The sequence below is a fragment of the Anas acuta genome, chromosome 4 (assembly GCF_963932015.1).
Source record: "Anas acuta chromosome 4, bAnaAcu1.1, whole genome shotgun sequence".
In the NCBI taxonomy this organism is placed as follows: Eukaryota; Metazoa; Chordata; class Aves; order Anseriformes; family Anatidae; genus Anas; species Anas acuta.
In genome coordinates this window covers 58063123-58078641 of record NC_088982.1, presented here as the reverse complement: position 1 = coordinate 58078641, position 15519 = coordinate 58063123, and the positions used below count along the sequence as shown (strand labels likewise).

The 15519-nt window shown below is 35.4% G+C and overlaps 1 long non-coding RNA gene across 1 annotated transcript in view; it reads left to right on the top strand.

Annotated features, from left to right (window-relative positions):
- Nucleotides 1-989: 989 nt before the first annotated feature.
- The window catches only part of LOC137855271 (uncharacterized), a 21000-nt gene continuing 6470 nt past the window's right edge, over nucleotides 990-15519 (top strand). The window contains exon 1 of the long non-coding RNA XR_011095661.1: nucleotides 990-1022. This is a non-coding gene — a long non-coding RNA (uncharacterized lncRNA). The remainder of the gene's footprint in view (nucleotides 1023-15519) is intronic.

The window sequence follows — 15519 nt, the reverse complement described above, 5'->3', positions numbered from 1 at the left end:
TCCCTGCAAATAGGTACTTGCATGGAATGTAAAACTCTATGCTCTGAGGTTGTGTATACATTTTGTATTCTATACTTGCTAGACAAAGATACAGCGTGTAATTAGTCCTTGATATAGACTCAGGATTTGGGCTTTCCTCCAAATTTTTAAAGCATTGGGGTAAAATTTATATTTTCTGGAACAAAATACTTTCCAGAATTTGAAATCGCTTCTTCGATAAAAGTCCTACTCTAAGAGAAAAATGGGAGAATAGTTTTCTGCGTTTCTCTTGGTTCCCAAATCTCTGCAGTTCACAGCAGCTAGATGAAAGCCTGGGAAGGGAAAGGTAGGATTGAATCTCATTAGCTCAAGAGAACACCATATCTGGAAGTTTTTATAAGGGGTGTTGTAAACAGTACTTCTAGGCTCTACCATAACTTTTGGATGTTTATTCTAGTTTTCAAACCCCCTAATTTGAGGCCTGTGATTCAGTCCAACTCAAAATTTATTACATTTCTCACAAATGTTGGGGTTGTGTATCATTATGTGTATCAGAACATAAGGGCTTAAAGAATTAAAGAAGGAGATAGATTATATAAAAAAATGTTTACAAGGCAGGAACACTGAATATTTCTTGAGAAACTGATGATTTGTATGTGCATTATTTGTATTTTCTTGATTTTGATCTTCCTCAAATATTGCATTATGCATTTTATGCCTTTGAGTGTAGGGTGCTGGGAACAGCTGTGTGTATGTATATGAATACAAGTTCAAATGAAAATCATACTCTATAGAAACCAGAATGGTAAAAATTTATGAAACATCCAGTCTAATTCTGAGTGGATGACTGCACAGCAAAAGTTCACAAGGGCAGAAGACAAAAATACAGGCTGTTTAGATACACATAAAGAGGCAAACTCGTGACAATACCAAGAAAGATACCTGTATTGGATAGAATACTTTTTGTTTTTGCTATATGTAATTGACATTTTCATTGCTTTTTAGATCTGAAAAAAAAGACGTCTGAGCCTTGAAACTGTACTGTAAGTAGCACAAACCATTTGTTACCCTTTTCTGAAGAAATTGTTTGGAAATAACTAGTAACAAAAATAAGTTTCATGTGTTCATTTTTGGAGTTAAAATGCTGTTCTTTACTGTGGAGATGTTTTGCCCCCGTGATAATTTCACTGGTCAGACAATTTCTCCCACTGATAGTTGCAATTGTTATGGTAATAACACTTATCACAGTGCTGCCAAAGATGTGGCTGTAGAAGCATTTCATAGGAAATGACATGAGGGAGGCTTTTGTTTGGGCTTTGGTCTGTAAAACTCATAAGGCTCGTAAATCAGAAGTGCAGTGTTCTTTTCACGCTATTGCTGAAGGAACAGTGACCCAGTGAAATTCAAGAACCTCTCCAAGGGGAACAGTTGCCCTTTTAATTTCTTACACATGTTAATTCATGCTTAAAAAACCCTCACACATTTTGAATTGAAATGCAAGCAAGAATGTAAATAGCTTCCTAGCTACCTATTGACATTCAGTGACTACACAATCCAAACACAATTCATTCTTGGGGACAAGTACTAGTTCCTGTAAAATCATGAGGGATATGGACAGCCCTAGGGCTGTCATTAAGCCGGTCACATTAATGAATTACAGTGATACTTAAGGTATGTGCTAAGGACATCTTCAAAATACCTGTTCAGAAGCACAGCATGATGTTGAGGTGAAGAACAAGAAGAATATAGCAGTCTGGTGATTGTCTGTATTGTGAACAATGCCTCTAATATTTCAATGTCTCCGGTTTTATTTTGGATTAGTAAAAAAACTCCTGAGAAAGGCAAAAGAAGGACCAAGAAAGAGGAATACAAGGCAAAGACTAGCCTTGACTAGTACATGTGTCAGAACATCTAATTAGGGGCTTGGGTCTAATTATAAATCAGGTTGAGTAGGTTATAGGGCTCTTACCTATATGTGAATGCCTTCCTAATTAAAATCTTATGTATGCATATGTAAAAGATGTTTCTAGCTATATTTTTTTTTTCCCTGAAAAAAGGATGTTGTGGTATAGGAAACTAATCCTAAGAGACAACTCAGGCTTGAATATCATGAACAGATTTAATTACTTTATTACGTCTGGATGATGGAGTCACTTCTTTGGAATTGCTTCTTCCCAATGGTGGTTTGCAAGTCAGCTTGCTGAATGCTTTGAATACTGCTGGTGGATGCCAAATTTCCTAGATGTTTAAAAATAGAATATGGCAGTACTGATGCCTCTTTAAAGATTTATTTCTATATGCTCCTGAGAAGTGGTGTTTTTCCACGTTAACTAAAATCTAATTATAAATGTAATTAAAAGAAGTACAGGCTTCTGCCTGTACTTCTATTTTTTCTTTCAAGTGTACATTATTTCTTATGAATGCCACTTAAAGTTTTTCTCTATGTTTATTTTTAAAATTGACTTCAAGCTTTCCACTGAAGCCACAGTTAAATGCATGTCTCAATATCACACATTAAGCAAACAATTTACATATGTTAATGACTCATTTTGCAATTTGAATGTCTTCTCAGTTTCTGAACAATTCCTGGCTCTATCCCATACCTATAAATGTTTTTTACTGATCTGGCTTGGAACTTTTCAGTTATAGTCTTTTACTTTTTCATTGAGGGAGAGGCAGGCAAGGTGAGGGAACAAATTACATTGGTGCTTTTTCCTGGAAATGTGCTATCTGCAGAGATTAAGGGACTGTAATTTATTTGCACTTTCAGCCATTTCTTTCCTTGTCTGCTAGATACTTTCCTGACTGATAAAGAAACTCTTGCCAACTAATCTAATTCAATATAAACACATGGAGAAATTCAAGGATATCTAAGACTTTCTCTGACTAGTCAAGAAACTTGGGGGTAGGAGGATTTACTGATAAAAAGAGAAAACACTTGATCCATAAATACAGAAAAGAAAAACAACAACAACAAAAAGAACAAAAAAAAAAAACAAGCAAACAAAAACAAACAAACAAAAAAAACCCACAACAACACAGAATATAATTTTGAGTTTCTTGCAGTGAGAAAAGAATCTGGGGCATGTTATTATGACTGTTCAGATTTTTTGTTTCTGTTTTTTGATTACTCTTCCTTCTGAAAGTTTAATGGTTTTCTGTATGCTGTAGCCTTCCTACAGCTGAGAGACCACCTTTCTGTGTCAGAAGTCACATGCCTGAGTAAGATTTTCTCATACAGAGATCTGCTGGTTTATTGCTTTTTGTTCACTTAGTGCATGTAATTTGCTCATGACAAGGAAGATGTCTTCAAATAAAAGTTTCTTCAGCTGCAGCGTATTTTGTTTGGCACAACTAAAGACTATTGTAATAGTATTGTGGTATTTTACTATTACACTATCATTTCAATCTGAACAGAGCCCAGTTTGGAGATTTTACAACTGTATTTCACTACTGCTAATGCTTCTCTATGTTTCTGGAATTAAGAAGGTTTTTAGGGCAATGAGGAGGATGCTGTTTCCAAATAGGAAATCTGAAATGATTTAGTCCTGGTGGTGGTCTTCTATACAGGATAAAGCATTGAATGATGGTGACCAATTTCCTGATGTGCTTAGACTGAAATATCTATATGGCAGTATATCATATTTTGTCTACTTGATCAAACAATTACTGATTCACAGTCATCTAAAACTAAACAAATACAGATACTTTTTATGACACCAGAATTTATGACACCAGAAAGTCTTTGCTTTCTTGTTCACTGTACAGTGTCTTTTTTTTTTTTATTGTCTCCCAATGTTCTTCTTTCTTCACCTAAACTTATTCTAAAATCAGTAACATTTCCATAATGTGATAAGAAGTTTGGATTATTATTGTCTTGATAATATCCTCCTGTAAAGATTATAGGACAGCAAAAAAAAAAATTAACAGTGTAGACAGAAATCCTAAAATCTATACTATGATCATTTGTTTTCTTGGAAGGAAGTACAAGACCTATTAGGCCGTTTTACTAAATTGATGAGAAAACCAAAGGTTAGTTTTGAAAGAGAAATTGCACAAGATATTAAAAAGATACAGCCTTTTGAATCAGAAAGAAACAATAAATCAGTGAAGTAGAAAATAGAATTTCTAAAAATGAAAAGCAAAAAAATATTAACACCAGAGGGACATGTAACTAAAAGTGAAATTAATTCTAGCGAAGATGCCAATAATACATACAACCTCATGAGTAGAATAAGCAATTCTGTAGAACATAATAATTCCCTAGAACAAGTGACCAATAAATTAGGAAAAAGTGTAAGGCTGATAAGTCTAGGAACAGGTGAGAGATAGCCAGGAAACCTTAAGAAAATTGCACATCTAAAAGAATCATTCATATTTGAAATGCATAGGATCTAGGGGAGGTGGAAACAGGCAATGGACAAACTGTCTTAGTGCTGTAAGTATTGCTGAGCACTTAGGGAAGATTAAAAATGTCAGGATGGATTATTTTCTTGTAAGGAAAAACATGAATCGAATGAGAACCTATTATTTTAGAGCTCTCCCTTTCTATGAATGTGAATTCCAACTTCTGGATTTCTGCTGATGTTCTCTGGATTTTGCATCCATATGGTGGTGATACCTGGAAAATGGGCCAGATGATTAAATTCAGCTGTGGTGCTCATGTCTAATCTTATACCACTAACATTTTGTGATGTGTAAGGCTTTCTATCTGGGAGTATTTACAAAGCTATTAATAGCTACAAATACCAAATTCAAAATGCATCAAATAATACTGACCAAGTTGTCATATCTTGTAATTCATCGAGTGTAAATCTCAACTGTTCTAATAATGCACAGCTTTGCATCCTCCCTCTCTGCCCACCCTCCACCTGTGGTTAAATGATCCTATTCTAAAGGAACATATGGAGACTTCAGGGTATGATACCCGGATACTTTGTTGATGTGCTTCATCCCATTATGCTAAAAATTCTTTTATACTAAAAGGATTTTTCCTACTGAATGAAAAGTGGAGCTGTGTTCAGCAAAATATACCTTGTTGAAGTTCTGCTCCCTCATATTACAACCAGAAGGAATGGGAGCAGAAACTGTCTTGCACTTTACAAAACAGGGTCTTATTGTCCAATAATTTCCTAGTTGAATTGCTGTCTAGTTGCTTTCATATATCAGATTTGATGGGATCAGACATTTAGGTCTTCATATGGTGCCAGAATATTTGGTTCTGTGGATTAAAATAGATGGTGTAAGAATTCCTTGCATGACAACAACATTTGCAGTTTATCTTTTATTAACCAGGTATAGATCCATAAAACAAGCAATACATGACATGCCTTTAAGTTTTGTTAATGCAGGCCTTTAAAGAAAAAAAAACTTTCATAGTACTGATATAACCTGCCAGCACTTTTATGTCACAAATATTCACATCTCCATCTTATGTGACTTACAGAATATTATCTCTGCTGATTATTATGTCAACATGATGAGCAGACTTTTAATTATCTGAAATTAGTCTGAATTAAACATATTCTAAAATTTGCATCAGCGTGTCAGAGGGGAAACTTTAGAGATGGAATAAAAGAATACATCTGTACAAATCAAATTCAAAACTACCAAAGGCAGTAAAAAGTTCATTCCACACGAGTAATGAATGAGCTGCTGTGTTTTTGCTATACTGCTGTATTATCCAGTATTAAACAAGCAGAGACTAGATGCAAAACAAATAATTTCAGGTTATATTAAAAACATTTGGGAATATTCTGATGTTTAAAAGAGAGACAGTGCATTTCAACTATACTGATTTGTTCAAATTATTGTCACAGTGTCACAACTGATTCTTGTCTAATGTCATTTCCATTTCAAAATTTTATTTATTTATTTAAAGTGTCTAGACCCTTCTGCCTGGAAACAATTCACAATTATTTCCACACATGTCCTGCATGTAGAACAACAAGTGGAGTTTCCATTTTCGTTATGTTACTTAATTTTGTCTTAATTCTCCACAGCATGCTGCAGTTCTACACTCCCTAGAAAATTGTTCATAAAAATTCTGGAATGTTTTAGTTAATGCCACAATTTTTGAATCGTATTTTAATAAAAATGAGGGTTTAACAATTCCAGTAATCTGCTTTCTGAATTCTGAAATGTTTAGTACATATATTAGGATATCAGGTCCTGTTATGCCTTTCTAAGAGGTCCTCTGAAAGTAGGATATTTGTCAGCTACAACTTATAGATATTAGACTAAGATTGTCCTGCTGTAGTGATTAATTAAAACTTTACTATTCCTTTCTTTCTCTTGCTCTCTCCCTGTTGAATTCTTAACTTTCAGGTTTGTAAATCTAGTCATTACTAGGCTCCTTGGCAGATTTATGGGGCTGCTTTTGTTTGATTTTTAATAAAATATGTTTATAGAAGATTTGTAAAAAAGTAATAATAAAGTGTTTAATAATAAACTTATAGAGCATTGAAATATAAAAAATAAAGACTCTATGACCAGAGCAAGACAGAGAAGCACCCATATAAAAGAAACACTGATCAAAAAAAATAGTATGCTATAGATACAAAACCTTGACTGTATTTGAAAATTTTACACGGAATTATTTGAAACCCACACTATTTTAGCCCTTATAGTTTCATAGCTTTTCCATTCAGACAGAGATTGCATGGAACATCTGCTGTCTTCAGTGGAAACTGTAGGCATGAATATCAGAGCAAACATTTTCCCTTGTCATAGTGAGAAGTGAGAGTATTAATCTTTTTGAAATATAATACTTCTATTGAGAAGCAGAATACTAATCTATTATGTTTCCCATAATTTATATCTGCAAACAACTCATATATTAAATGTTCTTTTTGGAATATCATCCTAAAATACATTCCTTTCCCCTAGTCTGTCCTTAAAGCAAATTGCAGTAATTCTACTGCTATGTCCCAGTTTTTTAAAACGATCAAGTTAGACAAAATTTTCTTAGCTCATTATTGCTGAAGAAGCAAAAATATTTGTTGCAATGAAAGTAATATTTGAAATATCTGTTTCTTTCTCTTATTTCTAACACAGCTTTCCCAAAAACGATGTAGAAGAACAATATTAGAGTAGAATTAAAGTAGGATTTCTGACTCTTTCACTGTACTTAAGAATAAAAAGTTTTTTTTTTGTTTGTTTGTTTGTTTTTTTTTCTTCTCACTGGAAGGATCTTTCTAGCACATTACACATCCAGAGGTGACCGTAAAAAGAATAGTAGGAAAAAAAATTGTGCTTTCCTCTGTCTGCCTTTTGTCTTCTTCCTAGATAGTCTATGCCTCCAAAAGTTTTCATCTCATTGGATTTTTAGAATATGTTGTAGTTTGTCTACTGCTTAGCATTATTTCTGGTCTTCCCTAGAATCCATGAAATCTATTCTCCACTCTCTAATATGCTGTAACATCTGTAACAGAGCAGATGACATTGTAGTAGACATTATCTAACCCCAAATTGGAGGATACAAGAGGTGTATCCTCTTGGTATCTGCTGTCCTGAATCTTTCATTGATACCAGGAGTAAAATTTTCTCAGTTTTATTCTTCACTTAAAAAATGTCTATTAACATTCTCTTGAGTCACTAAGAGTTATTAAGTAAAGTAAGCTCCATTTCAACATTCATTTCATCCATTTCAACTTTCCCTCTTTGTGCTTGTTTGCAAAATCTTATTTCTGCAAATACTAAGTGAAAGATATTAGTTATTTGAACAGTTTTTCAACAACTGTTCCAAGTGCAGTATTACTCTGGTTTGTAACGCTCCTCTCCAATCTGAGTCTTAGAATGATGAAATAACCCTTGCCTTCTGAAGGTGCAAATCTCTCTTACAAGATAAAGGAATATGACTTTTGTGACTGCTCCTTACCCCAGTACTTTCTTTCATAGCTGCGTACCACATAATCTAACAAGTGTCATTTTTATATATTTTTCCAATGTGTACTGAAAATGCTCAGTCAGAGGCAGAGTGGCTATGATATATGGGAGCAAAGGAGCCCTGAGGTCTTAGAATCATTTAAAAAGTGCAGATGGAGACCCAATGGCAAGTACAGGTCATTTTTCTTTGTATTTATGGTAGTTGATGAGACAACAATTTTGCAACTACAGCAGGTTCATGTTGGTATAATGCTTGTTCAAAAGGTAAAAATAAGAGATTATTCTTCCCTCTGGCAAAAATGCTTGACTCATTAAAGGAGTATAACATAGTGACATTAAGAACAGTCTGATATTTATATAGAAAAACAAACTGAAGGTCACTTAGTCTTTCTCTGAAGTACAGGATTTTTCATTATATTCCTATCTGAAAAAAAAAAGGATATGTCTGAGCTATATTAAAAAAAAAATAAAAAAAATAAGGCAGACTCCTTTCTTATTTATAACACTGAGCTACAGAGTGCTTATTGTCTGTTTTGTGAAGAATCAAGATCTATTATGTATCAGTCCAGGGACACAAGCCATTTTCTAGGCTTACGCTATTCAATCCTGAAAGCACTGTTTTACAGAATTCAGCAAAAAGAAATATTTCATAATCAAATAATTGAATTCTCAAAGAGCTTTTCAATGCCCTAGGCACAGATGGTACATATCTAGAAGATTGCCAATCACATTACTGAACAGGTATACAGTATGCTGCACTCTTATGATCTCTTGAAATTTTGGTTGGCACAATAAGAACTCCACAAAATTGTTTACCAAAAGAAAGAGCTTTTTTATTTCATAGAGAAATTTGAACCTGCCTATCATATTTTGAAAGTGCCAATAACTGCTTTTGCATTGACATTTTTTGCATAATGTTTTTCTATTTAGATGCAGACAATATCAAGTGGTTAGTCCATTTCCTGCTCTTTACCTACAAAGACATTTAAAAAGTTGCAGAGCAACCCTGCAGATTAGCATGGTATCAAAGGATTAGAAGCCACCTCAATTGTTGTTACGCTTGTCCTAGGGCAAGGTCTGCTGTGCCTATGTCATTCCTGTCAAATGCCTGTGAAGATTCAACTTAACATTCATGAAATCCAGTTCTTGTACTCATTTGCTTTTCAGCACCATGGAAAAACTTGTAATTGCTACTCCATTTCTCATTGCACAATGGTGAAAATGATTACCTTTGAAGAATGTTAGAGATCTACAGCTTTCTAAAGAGTTTGTGTGTCTATTTAATTAGAGAATGCTATTAGCATCTTATTTTACAGATGAAGAGATTTATGCATTGAACAGTTTGACCCTTAATACATTGCAAATGTCTGTCTTGGAATAAATTGTTGCCTAATATTTACATGATAAAACATTTAGGACAGTTGGATTTCAGTCCGCATAACTAACCTCATTAGCGCTGGAGCAGTGGAAGGGGCCAGTGTTACTTCCCCACTCCTGGATGTTTGGCTGTGGGGTTTGGGGCAAGCTCTATGCTGGCTCAGTCGTGTGGCACAGTCTTGATGTTGGCCATGGCAGGAGGCTCATGGACACCCTGTGGGGGTCTTACAAGAATCATTGTAGCCTGCATGGCATGGATTTGCTTTAGTGGGGACTGCTCGTATTAGGTCAGGGGTTGGACTCGATGATCTTGAGGTCTAGAAATTCTGTGATTCTGTGTCTGGTCCTAATGTAGATGTGCCAGGGTGCTACTCCAGTAACTTCTACAAACCTCATTGCATCCAAAGACAGTCTCTGCAGGAATTGTTACATTTAATGGAGAAGAAGAGAAGTTTTATTTTGGGGTTGAGTTTCTCCCTTTCCATTTCCCCTTTGTAGTAATGGAAAACAAAGTAGACTAACATTTTTTTATTTAAATTTTCACAACACAATGCACCAAACTTAATGGAAGATTAAAATTGAGAAGAAATTTGTTTGCAGAAGCTGGGAGGGCATGCAGGAAGGGGTTATACTGCAGACTGAATTTCTGGCATGCAGAAGCTGCTGTGATGGGAGGTGTAGAAATATCTATAAATAATGAACGTGTTCATTAAAAAAAGAAAAAGCTTGACTTACACTCCTGCTTCCAAACCTTAACATAATTAAAACTTGCAACAAAAGTTTCTAACTGCACATGTCATTCTAAATGAGAACACCAGATTGAAAGCAAATAGCATCTAGGAGATGAAAAATAAGATGGACAGTCACCTTTTAACAGGTAAAATAAATATCTAGCAGTCATGCTTTTATATAAGACTTAAGTTCCTGGTGCTAGCAGCATTTCTAACACATAACATTTAAATAAAGCTTATTATTTAGTTTAGATTTAGTTCACTTCCAAAGTATGCCATTTTCCCTCTGCCACCAAATTCCCATGGCAAATTTTGTTGTTCGGAAAATGTAAATGTACTCAGGATGAATAAATATTATATGCACAGCTCTATAAAGATACTTGACCTGAATACTGAACTTTACACTTTCAAGCATGCTTGGCCAACATAACTAAATAATCACCTCTCTTTGATTTAAGTACTATCATCTCTCCCTGATTTAAATCTCATGTTTTCTAGTATAAGGAAGGAGTAATTGGGAAGGTGGGATAAATGTTTGTCCACAGCTTGCAATGTACTGGCAGGAAAGGTGAGTATGTAAGACTTTATGCCTTAGATGTAACCCATTTCTCCCTGCTGTGGAAAGGTTGTTCTAATATTGTTTCTGTCTTCATAAAACATGGTTTAAGGACCTGGGTTTTATTTCTGACTTCTTTTCTGATAGTGTATCTTTCAAACAGCGCATAGAGAAACTGGAGGGTATAGTTCAAAAGCAGATCCTGATAATAACAAATGAAGAATGTTCATATGCTGCAAGATAGATCAGCAGTTTGTGAGTTTCATTCATCTGTAATAATTGATTTATATCAGTTCTGTGGAGCTTTAGGAAATTGCTATTTCAAATCAATTTGATCCAATTATAAAGTACAAGACAGTTTAGCTTATTTTATCTGTGTTTTATGAGATGGATGCAAAGATATTCAATAATCTTTGGATTTTAAATTCACTAAATTGTGAAAGTACACAATATCTATCTTAATTATACAATATAATCTACTCATGTGCTGATGGAGATTTAGATACCTGAAGTTTGTTTTACATATTTTGTAACTGCATCTGACAGGAATTGACAGAATGTGAAAGGAACTAAAGAAACTTAAGGAACTAAATGACTTGCCTAAGATTATGAGAGCTATTATGAATTGAGTATCTGTCTAAAAATGTAGACAGAAAGTATTAGTAGACCTACAGAATTATTAGTCAAAAAATTTAGCCTAAGTATATATAGAATATCATCAAATTTTAAGGTAAGATTTAAGAAATGATTTTCTATTACTTCATTATTTTTTCTATCTTATCACTTTTTTTTTTTTTTGTTCAAAGAGAAGATTCAAAGTAAAGATGAAATGCATAAAACATGTTTTCTACAGCAGAATCTTGTCACTTTTTTAACAGATTGCTGTGCTGCACTGGAAATCTTTGAGCCTGTTTTTCTCCATTCTTTTGTGCTCAGATTGTTTCCAGGTAGAATGAATGTTGGCAATAAATAATTTGGGAGAAATTCCTGGCAACTCATAAAACAATATTTCTCCTATTATGTGAAACAGAAGGTCAAAATTTGAAGTAAGATTTAAAAGGAGAGGTCAACAATGACTTCCTACTCTCCTTTGTTAAAATCCCCAAAGCTGCAGAGTCTGCCTGCAATACAGCAATAATAGTTAATAACTACATCTCCAAATGAACTCTCCCTTTGAGAGTCTTGGGGCTTTAGCTACTTTAACCTAATCTCGTACCTGTCAGCTAAGTAAGTACTACTAACCCTCTTTAACATATAGCAAAACTTAGTCTCCAAGAGACTAGCACTAGGGTTATGCAGGAAGTGTACAGCGGAAGAAGAAATAAAAAACTTGATTTCTTTATTCTCCTGAGCCTTAGTCACTGTATGTTTCTTCCAGACAGCATCACCAATTTTTCATGTGCTGTCTTTTGAAGGCTGCAACCATCGTTTGTTTCTGCACACATATTGCAGCAAAGCCTGTCTGAACTAAAGTCTTCACAGTACAGTGACCACAGATCTCTTAGTGAGCTGGATGAATTCTCTGCTGTTACAACACAGCGGGGCTAATCTCTAATAAAAAAAGAAAAACAAAATTAGATGCAAGTTTTGAATCCCTTTCCATCAGTTGCATATGTGTATGTGTTCATGCATTTATGGAGACAAGAAAGGTGTAAAACCGGTTGGGTTTAATGAGATTAGACTAGAAAATAACCTATTCCCCTCTGCTCCCTTTCTTTCTCCAGAGGGAGGAGGAACCAAACCACTGCCAGCACTTAAACTAGCTTGATTAATGAGCTCTGCTCTGCCAGTCTTCCTATAATCTCTTCTGAAGTTTTAGGTTTGGTTTAATGTAGCTTAGTTTGGGGTGAGAAGTAGGTCTGGTTTTAATTTTATCTGGATCATTAAACCAGAATCTAATTGGCACTTATAATTAAGGGGGAAGGCTTTTTCCCCTTTGAACTGACTCAGATAACAGCCAACCAAAATTAAGTAGATGCACAGAAAAGGAGCAGAGAGCAGTGTATTCTGCTTTATTCAGCTGTGTATGAGATTTGCATTTAGAAAACTGATACAGCCAAATGCAGCATCCAGAACACATCTTTTCCAGTGACTTACTGGGGAAATGTTTGTGATCAGTAAGTATAAGCAAATGAAAAGGTCCAAATATTTATGTGAATCTTGTTGCCAGCCCTTTCTCATTCCAGAGTGATTGTTCTAACTAGAAGGTCAGGGGCTTAAAATTTGATTTGCTTCCTTACTTTTCTTCATACTGAGCTGTGCTCTGCTCTAATCCCTGTCTGTAGGTGGCACTGATCCTTCATTGTAACAGTGGCAGGGAAATTGTGGATGCAGTGGATTGCAAATAAATCAATAAATAAAGAGAAAAATCTGACCTTTTAAAACAAAAATAAAATATGTTTGTGAATCTGATAGTTACATGAAACATGTATGCATTTACAGAGCTCACAGCACTGTATGAATGGAGGAAGCTTCTTCCCTTCTTTAATTTAACCTATAGAGAGTAGCACTGTATAATGTTATTCTGTATGTTCTGGCATGTTTTCATTTCAGTTTTCTTTTCTCAAGAGCTTTAGAACTCGAAGCAAACAAGAACTGAAAATCCTGACCAACACCTTATGCATACTTGATTTACTTGGAGTCAGAAAGTGATTCTGCTCCTTTTCTAGTTGAATAATTCCTGAAGTGATGTAATTCTGTTAGGAATGGTGCAGGACTGCAGATAGCATATGACAAGCAGTCTGAAAATCTGGCCTAATCCAATTTTTCTATTCTTACATTTTTGGAATAGAGAGCCAAACCTCTGATTAGTAATATCCATTCTAATCAAAACAGATATGGTTAAATTCTGGAAAGGATTTAGGTATTGTAGTGCTGGAAAAGTTACAAACTATAGTTGAGCACCCTTACCTGCAATGAGGTTTTCTAAATAATCGCATTTAGGTTACTAAATAATTAGGGAGAAGGGATTTGATCTGGTCTCTCACGCAGGAGCATTCTAACTCTGTGTCAGTCTGTCACCTGTCATTTCTCCCTCTGGTTCAAGGAATATTTAGTTATTTATAGGACACCTGTTTCATCTAAAAGAATGACCAGCAGCCTGATTGTTAGGTCCTTCAGCTCAGGGAAAGTTGTCCCAGGTTGAAGTTCAACACAGAATTTATTAGGGGAGTAATTCAAAACTGCCTTAATTCCTGGTCTGCTGCTTTTGTTTGGAACCATCTGCCCCATCAACATCCTATCAAAAGGAATGCTTTTATAAGGTATCTGTGAGAGTGAGATTGGTAAATGAAGGAGAACACCTAACCTGAGTATAAGAGAAAGTTTTGCCTTAAACTCCTTAGCAACATTAGGCAATGATATCCACCTCTTTCCAATACATAAGAAAACTTTGCGTCCAAGACAGGGCAGCAGGGTTTGTCACAGTGGAACCAGGATGGTTCCTCAAGCCTGCCTGTTGTGCCTACAGAATATTTCCCTCCAATTTTAACTATAGTAAAATTTATTCCAGCGTGCACACATGTTTCTTTGAATAAGGGTTTGGCACCGAGGAAGCTAACATTTGGGCTGAATACATTTTTATAGGCTGTTTCTTATGCCAAGACTAATACCTTTTTTTTCAGAGGAAAGCAATTGTGAACTGTAATGAAGTGGGAGGGGAAAACAGGGTTTGAGTTATTTCTGTCTCCATTTCTTGAATCAGAAATGTTTGCAGGAGTTTTTAATCCTCTGGGACCTATTTGTTGCATTCAGACCAAGTTTCCAGGAAAAAAAAATAAAAAAAATCTAATTCTGCTCAGGTAGAAGGGAAGTACTGGATGCAGTGCCCAGAAATTTTGCCTCTGGGAGAAGAGACAAAGGGTTCCTGCAAATATAGCTTTGATGCCAGTAGAAGGAGGGAAAATGAACTCCTGGGTAGGGGGGGGTGAGGGGTGGAGGGGTGTGTGTGTGTGTGTGTTTCACAGTCCTTCTTATACGGTTTTTAAGACTTTTACTGTGGAGATTGTTTCCCTATGCTGACCGGAATTTGCTCCAACTCTTTCCTGTACCTTTACTCACATTTTGTTTCATCTGCTTTCCCCTTTCCTTTTCCTTTTTTGTGCTTTCCCAATACTAACTTCTCTCAATAACTTGTTTAGATTTTTGGCAGAATCTGCCAATAGCACTTCATGTCTTATGGATGCTCTTCGAGTATGGGATGATTGGTTTATAAGGTTCACTAGGGAGAAGGAACAGGGATATGCAGTCAGGTGGGCCCCAAACTGCCAATATTGGTTAGCATGATAATAACGATCTTGTCAGGCCTATCTAGGTTCCACGGACAAAATAGTATTCTGAAGGAGTATTTGAAGGATAAATATTTTCTTTTATGCTGCTTGGAAAGGTTTCTGAGTGGAAGCCATGTTTGAGACACCCCCAGACAGGTGAGGAGTGTTGGCAGAGAGGAGGCAGGAACTGACAGCTTGATAAAGACATAAGAGAGGTTCCTGCACACTATGCCTTGGCAACTATAAAAATGAGAAATAATTTAATTGTGCTTGTTTTCCAAATATGTTTGCAGGGCAATGTAAATTTTAATGGAATTATGTTACATTGCTCATGTCTTCTTTTTCAGGGTGTCAGTGGAGTCCAGCAAGTAATTAGATTACATCTGGATTTTTTCTTAAGGCAGTTGTGAAGACCTTTATTTGTTTATTTTTAATTTGTACAGTTTGCATCACAACATGTCTCACCTTGTGTAACTGCTAGTGGGGTTAAGGAACAGTCATGGGGATATCCAATATCTGAGAGCATAGTGTCAACACTTCTTTGAGTATTTATGCATACGCAGAGAGAACATGGCTAGGTTAATAAAGGAGGCTTTTATAAAAAGTATTTCAGTGAGGGAATTTGTCCCACTGTCTTGGAATGGCAAATGCATGGTCTGACAGAAGAGAAGATATTCTATATGCAAAAGCCAGATATAGAGGAGTCTTAAAGAGCAGATCA